Below are 11,633 nucleotides of genomic sequence, written 5' to 3'. Positions count from 1 at the left end.
CCTCAGTGGGACAAAATAAAAATCTACATGTCCCACTTCTATTTATTATTTCATGATAACTATGGTTGTTTCGGGGGTATTACATGTACTAATTATAGCACCAGAAACATGTTTTATTTTAGGGCAACTAAATAAACCCTCTTTATCAGGATAGTTGTCCTCGGTTTCTGTCCGTGAGCTTTGCAGATTTGGGGAAATGCCATCAGGTAGTAATCTTTGTTAAATTCATAATAATGCAGCAAGAGTCGCTATTACATTGGCGACCAGCTCTTATCTGCCCCCTGGGAGCCCCATAATGCATAGCCTCATTTCAATATGGGGGTGTCTGCGACACGGTTTATATGCTGGCAGTGGGCGCTGCGGCTGCACTATAGGGTGACTCGTTGCATTCTCCCTCAACCCAAAGTCTTCACATCATGCATTTTAGCTAAAATGCTAATGTTAACATGCTTGCATTGACTGTAGAGTTGTGGGTGATGGTCACGCCGGAGTGTCATGAGATTCAAAATGTTGCTGCCTTTCACCGAAATTGTTTTCCTGCATGTGCTGCAATCAGGATAGCCATGTTCTATCAACTGTTCCTTGGCATTCTTTAAATATCCAAAATATGCCCATATTTGTGACTTTGTCTTCTTTGAGGGCTGTTAAATATCCTAGGGTGGTCCTTTAGACAATATTTCAGATTTAGATTCAAGAAAGTATTGATTGTAAACTACAAAGTGCACATGTGCGGCAAACTCAGCAGATGAGACGGTGGCTAGTAAGGGTCACCGCGGCCACAGCAATCCACCGAGATAATATATATAAAAATACCTATAACAGTACAGCAATTATTATTGTTAATACCATGTACAATAATTTATAGCTGCCCATTTATGTCTCTATCATTTCTGTTGTTCCTAACATCTGCATGTAGACACAGATGTATTGCAACCATTTCAGATCAGTGCACACCAGTTATCTTATTTAAACTTCATTTAATTTCTAATCCCAAGCAGTGGAATCTGAAGTGTGCATGGCCTGTAATTTAGCAGCTTCTTCTATTGTTTATCTCTGTGTAGAGCTAAAGGTCAGGGCATAATCAGAGGACTAAACATCACTCCTGCACATGGACAAAGCAGCTGATAACCCGGAGGAAAATGTCAGCCAGATATAGAGTGCTGATTGTCCATTAGAACATGACGGAGAGTGAAGCTGAATGAGATTATTTTGGAGCTAAGGTCCTTCAACTCCTCCTGACAAGGTCAAACACTCCAAACACAACAAATACTTAATACCTATTGTGATGGAGGAAGAAACACTTTTGTGTGGGTGTGGTTACGTAAAATGCTGACAATTCTCTTTTTTGTTCTTTGTCACTGTGATCCTAGTCTGTTGTTCTCAGTAGGCCTGTCATATATATCAAGTCCGTGTTTTATATAAATAAAAGTTCACACATTTATTTTGACAGTTTATAGTTCCCATGTGTTTTGTCTAGTTTTGTAGGTCTAGTAACATCATCCAGAGTGAATTTCCTTCACCTCTTTCACTAAGATCATAGTTGTTTATACTTTTTGTCTGCTTTGATGGAGTGTGTTATGGTGCACACCTCCTCCGTCTAAAAATATGAATGTGCAGTCTCCTTGGGGTTCCTGCGTTCTGGGGCAGCGCCTGGATCTCTGGGACTTGGAGCTCCCCCCGTCTCCTGCGCATCTTTGGGGGGCGGATCTGTGGTCCCTCACACTCTCTGTTGGACGCTCCTATAGAGAAACCTTACATAAACAAGCGCGTGTACACACTCAGGTGCTCACATGGTGCTCTCAAAAGTATGGGCTTGGGCACGTTAAACACAGGTCTTAAGACTATGGTGGGCACTTAATGCGTTGTGATTTATTATCGTGATTCTTCAGTTAAGCAATGTTGATTATATATATTTTTTTTTTCATCAAGTTGACGCAGTGATAGGTAGATCTTGTTGTATTGTTGTTGTGTCCCTTTTTTTGTGTCCTTTTTTTTGTTTTTTTCTGCAGGTCTAGAAGCAGACTCTTGTTCATTATTGTTTATTTTTGTGGAACCCCCCCTCCCCTCCTCTCCCCACCTTTACTTTTCCTTTCTCTTTCACCTCTGTCTCCGTGTCTGGTCGGAATTACAAAGCATTCAACAACAATAACAATAAAGTTTTAAGTATCAGGCGTGACATTAAAAGCAAACGCTTTGATGCTCCACCTGAGAATAAATCTGTAAGGCTTGTCACCAGCATTCAGACATCAATTCTGCTTTCTCCACAAAGACAAACAAGCAATGATGGACAAGTCTGCTTCTAGACCTGCAGAACAGGGACACACAACAATACCACAGAAGCAAGCTATCACTGCATCACCTTGATGAGAAAATATAAAATCAACATTGTTTTACTGAACAATCACACGATAATAAATCACAGTATATTTAGTGCCAACCACAGCCTTAAGACATGTGTTGAACATGCCCAAGCCCATACTTATGAGAGCACCATGTGAGCACCTGTGTGTGTACATGCGGTTGTATATGTAAGGTTTCTCTATAGGAGCGTCCAACAGAGAGGGTGAGGGGCCACAGATCTGCCCCCCAAAGAAGTGTAGGAGATGGAAGGAGCTCCAAGTCTCAGAGATCCAAGAGCTGCCCCAGAGCAAAGGGACCCCATGGAAACTGCATCCAGAAAAGCCCCTGCCCCCCAAGAGGCGCACAGGGGATTGCCCCTGGGGGGCCACAACCAGCAGCCGGCAGAGCCCCGAGTGATATCAGCGGCAAGCCCACAGGCCCGCCCGCAGCCTCCCACCCCCTAGCCGGCCAAGCACAGAACCCAGCGACCCAGGTTTCCTTTTTATTTCCAAAGACAATAACTTCAGTCTTCTGAGGTAGAAGACACTGTAGTTTTTCAGCTGTAGTCAAAAATGGCATCTGGCGACAGCACTAACATATTTTCTTTAGTAGAAAGGCTTTTAGCGCTTCTTCTTGTTGTGGTTTTAAAGACATGTTCAAGTCATTTAGAACAGAGGTAAAAGCTGCAGCAAACTCCGCTTCAAAAAAATTTCTAGTTCCAGTTTATTTTACTTACTAAACACAGCACATACAGTTACAAACCTCTGCAATCTATTTGTGTTTTTTTTAACAATTCACAGTTGAACAGGAAGTAACACTTGCTAACTAAAACCTGGATTTATAATTATGTTGACTTACTAAGAATGACCAAAAAAAAAGAAAGATAGATGGGTTTTTGATAAGTATAACCTTAGTTATCATTATTTATGACTACGCTTCCCTACAAGCAAACTTGTAAATGCTGATATTTTTTTAAAGAAAAATGAAAAAATGGATAACACAACAGGAACAAGAATATTTAGTTAAGTTAATACAAAACATGCTACATTTACACAAAACATTTTCATTCTTAAAACTGATTTTTCTTCATCAGCTTAAGTAATATTTAAAACCTGACTTATAATTAAAAGAACAGCTCTGCATACAAAAAGTAAATCAATTTGCTCACCTCTTATAGTGCACTGGACTCAGTTATGAAGCGTTTCCCGCTGGATTTTTAGGTTGCATGTGAAAACTAACCACCGTCGCGCCAAAGGGAATAAAACGAAAATTAGCCATACAGAGATGAGCTTAGTGGAAATATCCAATCACAGTGAATCTTAATACAGAAGTCCCTCCCATCGGTGTGCGTCAGGAGCTCAGGTGGGTCCACCAGTCAAGCCGACACGGACTGACGCTAGGGAATTTGAGTTGGGTATTCTGTTAAATGGGGGACTGGTAGGCTGTGTCTCAATTCAGGGTCTGCATCCTTCGAAGGACCCAGCCCACCCGGCCGACGTGGGCTGCGTCCTCCGTCGGCCGGGTAGACCGGATGTTAACGGCTGTGAATTTGGACAGGCCTAGCCTTCATGAACTCCCTCGGCGAACGTTCCGTCGCCTAGCAACCGTGGAACCGCTGGGCAGAAGGGAGAAGGAACTTTAAACGATGGAGCTCGACGTTTTATTTAGCTTTTTAACCCCCAGAAACCCAAATTTAGAAAACAACTGCAAAATATTTTTTTAACCTTTCACATGTTCTAGGAGGCCAGATAAACGGGCCTATTTACACATTTTAACAGCCAATAGTGTTGCAGAACTGAACAATAGGACCTATTAGCAATGTAAATGTGGTTTTAAAAAGAAAAAAAAATGGGGAAGGTTTATTCTTGTAGACTTAAATCTGATGTTGTAATATTACAACCGTGGGTCTCTGGGGGTTAATCATTTCCTTGACTGTTGGAGAGCTAATTCAGAGAAAATACTTTAGACTAGCTGAGCCTGAGCAAAGATGTGATAATAGTTTTTAATACTTTCTAAGGGTCTTAATTTGACCAAAACCGATTTATCACCTTTTAAGACTTTTCAAGACCCAGCGGATACCTTCTAGTAAACAATTCTCATTTGTAAACAAAAATAAAATTCAAGAGTTTAATGCAGAACTGATTTTATTTAGATATTTCTTTTACATGTACATGTTTAATCTTCCTTAACCATTTTTTTCTAGCAAAGTAAAAAGCTGTCAAAGTTCTTCCTTCTCTCCTGGGCTCCTGCTGCTCTGCCTCCCTCTGCAGCCTCATGTCCTCCCAGATCAGCTCCAGAAGCTCATTGCTGGCACCTTCCCCTGGATGCCCATTTTCTCCAGAATAGTCTTAACAAACATGTAAGAAAAGAAACAGGAAGAGAAAAGAGGACAACGGGTTATTCCTTTCATGTTTTCGCAGAAAAAAAATAAACTCAAACGAGTTTTTAAAATATGAGATGTTATTGTACCTCCATGCCACAGCCGCCGAATACTTTGCTCCGGTGATCATGTGGTCCATCTCCGTCCTAAGCTTAATAAATTCCCTGGTTTTCTCTTTTGTTCCTAAAATACAAACTTCTATTAAAATCAGGGGGAAACGTAGCGGGAGAAGTACGACACCGAGCGCGGCCGAACATACGAGCCGAGACCGCAATACAAGCACTTTTACTGTAACATTTCTAACTAAAATAACGTTCATGTATCACAAAAAGTCCTTAAACTGACAGTTTTCAAGTTTATACTTACATGTATATGCGCAATCCTCTCCGACAGCTCCCGCTTCACTGTCCGCCATTGTTTTTAAGTTTTTCTGCCGGCCGGCCCGCAAGGCATCTTGGGAAATGCTACCTATTGAAGGATACACCGGACCCATCCTTCATTCAGGCGAAAAGAAGGCCGCATTCGTCGACCGCATTTGAAGGAGTCTTCGAATTGGGACAGGCCGAGTCGCGGCGCTGTGACGTAACCGGCCGACGAATCCGGCCGAGGTAGGATGCAGACCCTGAATTGAGACACAGCCGTAGTGTATAAGTTGGTCATAGACTTTTTAAGGGACAATGGATTACTTGTTAGAATTTAGTTTTTTTCAATAAAGTAGGATACTCCCCACTTCGACTCACACTCCCATTCAGTAGGTGGCGGAAATGCACCTGAAAGTTGGTTGCCACCCGCCATTAAACAAGAAGAAGAAGAAGAAGAAGAAGAAGAAGAAGAAGAAGAAGAAGAAGAAGAAGAAGAAGACTGACGCTAGCTAGCTATGGCAGCGCCATGGATGGACCTGAAGAGAAAGATTCCTGTGCCACTGCGACACCTGCGGTCAGCACGCGTTCAAAGAAAAACAAAAAGCAGCGACTGGATAACGTTAACACTAAACCAATGCTGTCAACAGAGAAACGTGATGGTGAGTAATGTTTTAATGCTAACTATGAACCATTTGGCTGCTACAGTGCCTAGCTATCTCTGTTACTATTAATTAGTACGAAAGTGAAACCTCACAAAGTTTTATATTTTTAATAGTTTATTTATATAAATGTTTATCATTATAAATAACCCCAGTGTGGTAACATGGAGGAATAATTTATTTTTTCTGTAAGTGTCTGCTCTACAACAGGTGTTTGTTTCAGAACGTTTTTTACATTTGTATTGTGACCTTTTAAAGTTGATATTTTTGTTTCTGCTGTAAATTAGTTTGCCTAGTTTGGATTAGAGATTCTGCTACTGTTGTAAATGTGTGTCTAAATTTTGATTTTTTAGATATTTCTTCTGGCCTTGCCCCTACTGCAACTGTGCTTTTTAATAAGGAGAGACAGGAAGTTGCTTTTCTTAAGGAGAAATGGGAGTGGCAAAAGATGAGAATTGAAGAACTGGAAGGAGAGAGAGATTTCCTCTGAAGTCAGCTATCATCTCTGTCAAGTATGACACTAAACTAGCTTCATAAACATTGTTTAATTTTAGATTATTGTGATAAACATCAGATAATTTATACATATACATGAAGATCCCTTATTGTCACTGTGTTGATAAAAAATAGTTACCCTTTGGTGTTATGCCAGTTAATTCCTAAAAATAACTTCTTCTAATTTGGTCTAAGCCTATTGATTAATTAATTGGCATATATTATGCCATTACCTAGTATCTGTTTATTATATGTTTTCTTACAGTTGTCTGTGCTCTCACGAATAAATACATTTTCATTTACATACTTTAATAATTAATATAAAATACACATTTCAACATCAAAGTGTTCATTTAGATGGTTTGTAGTTGTGTCACTTTATCTCTTAGTACCAGCAACTTAGTGTTCCCCCTTTTCTCCTTTAAACACCACGGTAATAGGTAATTACTGCCAATTATTGACATTTAATGTTGTATTGGACAACAACACTCAGTCATTATACTGTTTTATTATTCTATAGTCTACAAAATTAGATTTGCCCAGCCACATGTATATTATTTCACTCAGTAGGGTGCATCATTCTCATTTGGTTAAAGCACATAAGCTGACAAAATCATCCATTGTGTAATGAAATTAAATTGGCAGCTACTTTGCATGTTTGTTTCACTCTGTGTTACGTGATATGTGTTAAATATTTTTGTTTCTAAATTCATCCATTTTTTTTCTGCAGAGCAACCTAAAGACGAACCATTAAATGACTTGTTTATCACCAATCCTTCTGAAAACTTGGATTCATCTTCCACATCTCCATCTGCGTCATCTGAGTGGTCTTCCTCATCCTCATCTTCACCCCCAAAGAAGCAGAAGTGCAAATTCAAAAACAAGCATTCAAAAGCCAAGAAATACAAGAAGGAGGAAAAGAAGTTCCGGCAGCGTGGTGAGCAAAATACTTATGTTCAGAAGATATGTAGCCTGGCCTGCCAGACTCCTCCTCTGTTGAATTCTGCACAGAGAAAGAGTCTGGTAACTCTCCTATTTAAATAACCCCACCCCTCTGAAAATGCTAACCAAACCAATCATCGCTGAGCAGCGTACGTCACACACACCGTGAAGCTCAATTTCTCATAAACAATAATGTCTGAAGTGGAGTTCACCGCTGCACTTTTCTCTGTTCTAAATGACTTGGACATGTTTTTGAAACCACAACAAGAACCGCTAAAAGTCTTTCTTCTAAAGAAAGATGTTTGCGCCGTCACCAGGCTCCATTTTTGACTACAGCTAAAAAAAAAACTACAGCGTCACATAGTACAGTCGGCATTTCCATCTTTTTTTTGATTGGTTATTTTTGAGCTGGCTATTTCCGCCCCTCATGTGCCTTTCTGCCTGTGAATTACCAGACTCTGTGCAGAAGTCTAGTCTGGCAGGCCAGGCTAGAAAATATGTACTTTGGAGATACAATTACCATTGAAATATTTTCTTCAAACCACATTGTATTTGACACCAAAATTGAATATAAGGTTTGGACTGATGCACATTTTTAGAAATGCATACACACACACACACATGTATATGCATGTGTGTGTAAATTATATGAACAGATTGTATTGTTTGCTATGAGCATTTTTTTCTAAGTTTGCTTTGTTTTAATTTGATTCTCAGCCCGAACACCAAGTGAGATTGTGCAGAGATACAAGTCCCTCCTCAAGACATTTCCAAAGATGAGGACCTTGTCCAAAGCTTTTCAGAAGCATGGGATTGACAGAAACACCGTTGTGCCCATGGCATCAGTTGCTGAGCTCGCTATCGCAGCTCCTCTTGTTTACCCGGAGCTGATCTCCAACAAGCCCAGTGGAGAGACGGCATTCCATTTTGCTAAGCGATGTGAAGAAGAGATTCAAGGCAATGATCAAGTGAAAAACAAAATAGAAAGCATGAAGGCTGATGGTACTTTGCTTCCAATTCGGAGGCAAGTCTGTCTGAAAGCCTACCCAGTTATCTGAGTTGTTTTGTTTCCGCATATTTAGCTATAGAACAGATGTGTGTGAAACTGGTGATTTTTTAATGATCTGTTCAGTTATGTGTTGAGTTTCCACACAACAAAGATTTTTCTTGTCATTTTTGTTTTGAAGGTTTTGTGTGTTCTAAGTGTAACCAAAACAACTGCACATGTTAAGATAAAGTATTGTCTAATGCTATAAGGCAGATTGTTATACTTTTCATAGTAAGGCCCCTAGTCTTCAAAAAGTTTACTGGTTATAAATGTTAACTAGTTTCATACTAAAAAAATTCATTTAACATTTATAAATGTTTAAGAGTCATTAATAAACACTAATATGTTTTATACTTTACAATAAGGCTCCCTTTTGTAATTATAAATGTTTATTAACCATTAATAAATAAAGACATATTTTACACTTCACAAAAAGGCTCCCTTTTGTATTTATAAATGTTTATTAATCATTTATAAATAGACGTTTTACACTTTACAATAAGGCTCCCTTTTGTATTTATAAATGTTTATTAGTCATTAATAAATAAAGATATGTTTTACACTTTACAGTAAGGCTCCAGTTTGTATTGATAAATGTTTATTAATCATTAATAAATAAATACATGTTTTACACTTTACAATAAGGCTCCAGTTTGTATTTATAAATGTTTATTAATCATTAATAAATAAAGACATATTTTACACTTTACAATAAGCCTCCCTTTAATCATTGTAAGTATTTATAATGCAGTTATAAGGTACATTATTATTTGCCCAAAACTTTGTTTACAAATGCTAATAGTGCTTAAAAGGTAGTTCCTTAGTTTGAAGTGTTTAATATATGAAGTCTAGATAAAGTACATAAGTCAACAGATTTGGTTCACTATTTGGCAAGAAACTAGTAAGCTTAGTCTCTTTTTCACCCTTAATTAATGCATAATAAATATGTATTAGTCATATATAAGGATTATAGGTTGATTAATAAGACATTTATAAACCATTTATTAGCCATTCATAAGGGGAGCCTTATTGTAAAGTGGTACCCATTTTTTTTATTTTTTTATCAATGGCAAATTTTCATACAATAGCATTCTAAAATATTGTAGACATTTAAATAACTCATCAAAGTCTTTTTCTGGTTATTTCATGCTCCAAAAGGTTAAAATGTCATGCGCGTGTGGATGTAAGTAACATACATAGCCCTCTGGTTGAAGAGTTTGACATTATATTTTGAAATAAAAATTAGTGCAAAATTTACAATAAAACAAACAAAAGAGTGTCCTTCCTGTTTTTCTTTACCAAGCCAACAAGGTACTGACATTAACATCAAATACATCAAAGAATGGTAATCAGAGATTACTCAATAAAGAGGTCACATGTTTGCTTGTTTTTTGTTTTTGCTTTTTTCAAATGATTAGCACAGGACAGAAGTAGATGATGCACTTGAAACTGACCTATAGAGTAGCCTAAATTAAAAAGATAATTCCTACTTTCACTTTTCCATAAGCAACAAATTAGCATTAACCTAGCTTAGAAACTTGCTTTGACTGTTTTACATTTAAAATCTTTTGAGGGTTATTACAAGGGATGAGCGAGTACACCACTATCTGTATCTGTTCAACCAACTAAATTATCTGTAGCTGTACTCGGAATGGGCGTGGTATAACCCGGAAGTGGGCGTGGTGTAACCGGAAGTGAGTGTGGTTTACATCAATACATTATTTTAAGTCTGAAATTGATATGGATTGATCAGAAGTTGCTATGTGTATTGTTTATTTGAAAACTATTTACAGAGCAGCCTCAGAATTGACATTAAATAGTTTTGATCACGATAGTAAAGGAACTATTACAGAACAAGTTTTTCAATTAAATGAGAACATTAATATTTAAGTGCATGGATTAATACATCTGAACTCATGCAGTAGGAACTAGGATATATGAAATGCTAGAATCAGACACAACTTTATATATATATTTTTTATTTCGATTTGATTAAACTGATTTTTTTCTTAACGTTCTTGGCATTTTCCCACACAAAGTTAAACAAAACAATGTTGATTAAGGTGTGTGTGTGTGTGTGTGTGTGTGTGTGTGTGTGTGTGTGTGTGTGTGTGTGTGTGTGTGTGTGAGATAGAGAGGGAGAGAGGTAGAGGGGGAGTTAAAAAAACAACCCGACCGGAGCGGAGACTGTGACTGACACAGCACGTCAGCTCTGTCTTGTCAAATTCACCACGTACGTTACGAGAGAAGTAACTTTAAATATTGAACCAAAAAAGAGGCGAGCTGAAGAAAACCTAGGGAAAACTGAAGAAACGTGAGCAACAGTGAAGCAATCACAGCGAGATTCGTTACTGTCTGTGTGTGTGCGTGGATGAGCCGGACGGACTGCGCTCCCGGCCGGCTGCAGTTTTGTGTGTAGGGAGGGACGGGCGCTCTATGTGACTGGCCAATCACAGAGCGTGAAGACAGTCAGTTACCCAATGACGATTTTCCTTCAGCACGATTACAGATATTTACGAGTTTTACTCATATCATGCTCGTATTCATCAAAAATGCTTTATCCGTACCGGATACTAGTCTGACACGAGTATCCGGCACATCCATAGTTATTACATTTCAAAATATGTGGAAATCCATCCATCTTCTAAACCCGCTTTGTCCACGTAGGGTCGCGGGGGGGCTGGTGCCTATCTCCAGCAGTCAACGGGCAGTTAGGCGGGGTACACCCTGGACAGGGCGGGGTACACCCTGGACAGAGAGCCAGTCCATCACAGGGCAACACAGAGACACCAAACAACCATGCACACACACACTCACACCTAAGGACAATTTAGGCAGACCAATCAACCTAACAGTCATGTTTTTGGACGGTGGGAGGAAGCCGGAGTACCCGGAGAGAACCCACGCATGCACAGGGAGAACATGCAAACACCATGCAGAAAGATCCCAGGCCGGGAAGCGAACCCAGGACCTTCTCGCTGCAAGGCAACAGCTCTAACCACTGCGCCACTGCGCAGCCAATATGTGGAAATGACATTGCCAAAAATAAATAAATAAAAGCTTTTAGAAATAAGTGAGCTATTTGAAGAGTAAAACCAAGTTTTGTATACATTCCTGTTTCTGTGCTTTTTTCCTTCCACTCCACTACTGCCTCTGTTTCACTGTAAATACTGAAATAAAGAGCAGAGCTGAATTTGTTGATAAAAACTCATCACTGTATAATCTTTGTCAATTTTCTTAGGGGTTTAGACACAGGGCTTCCAGCAGAACAGCAAAGTAAACATGGAAATCTGTGTACTTACAGGAAGACACAGGCACAAGGCTTTTGTCTCCAGCTTTTGTTGCTCCTGTCTTCTTTTGCTTGTCTAACTATAAAATCCAAACTTGGGCATGCACATGATGCATGA

At 39.0% G+C, this 11,633-nt stretch overlaps 1 long non-coding RNA gene across 1 annotated transcript; it reads right to left on the bottom strand.

The window, feature by feature from the left end:
* Positions 1-3,782: 3,782 nt before the first annotated feature.
* Positions 3,783-5,360, bottom strand: LOC139073085 (uncharacterized). The gene is made up of 3 exons (XR_011521884.1): positions 5,087-5,360; positions 4,810-4,903; positions 3,783-4,687 (listed from the first exon to the last, which is right to left on the bottom strand). It is a non-coding gene; the product is annotated as an uncharacterized lncRNA (long non-coding RNA).
* Positions 5,361-11,633: the final 6,273 nt, after the last annotated feature.

This window comes from Nothobranchius furzeri, chromosome 11, assembly GCF_043380555.1.
Source record: "Nothobranchius furzeri strain GRZ-AD chromosome 11, NfurGRZ-RIMD1, whole genome shotgun sequence".
NCBI lineage: Eukaryota > Metazoa > Chordata > Actinopteri > Cyprinodontiformes > Nothobranchiidae > Nothobranchius > Nothobranchius furzeri.
Note: the sequence above shows the minus strand (reverse complement) of the source record. Positions and strands in the feature narration are given on the sequence as shown.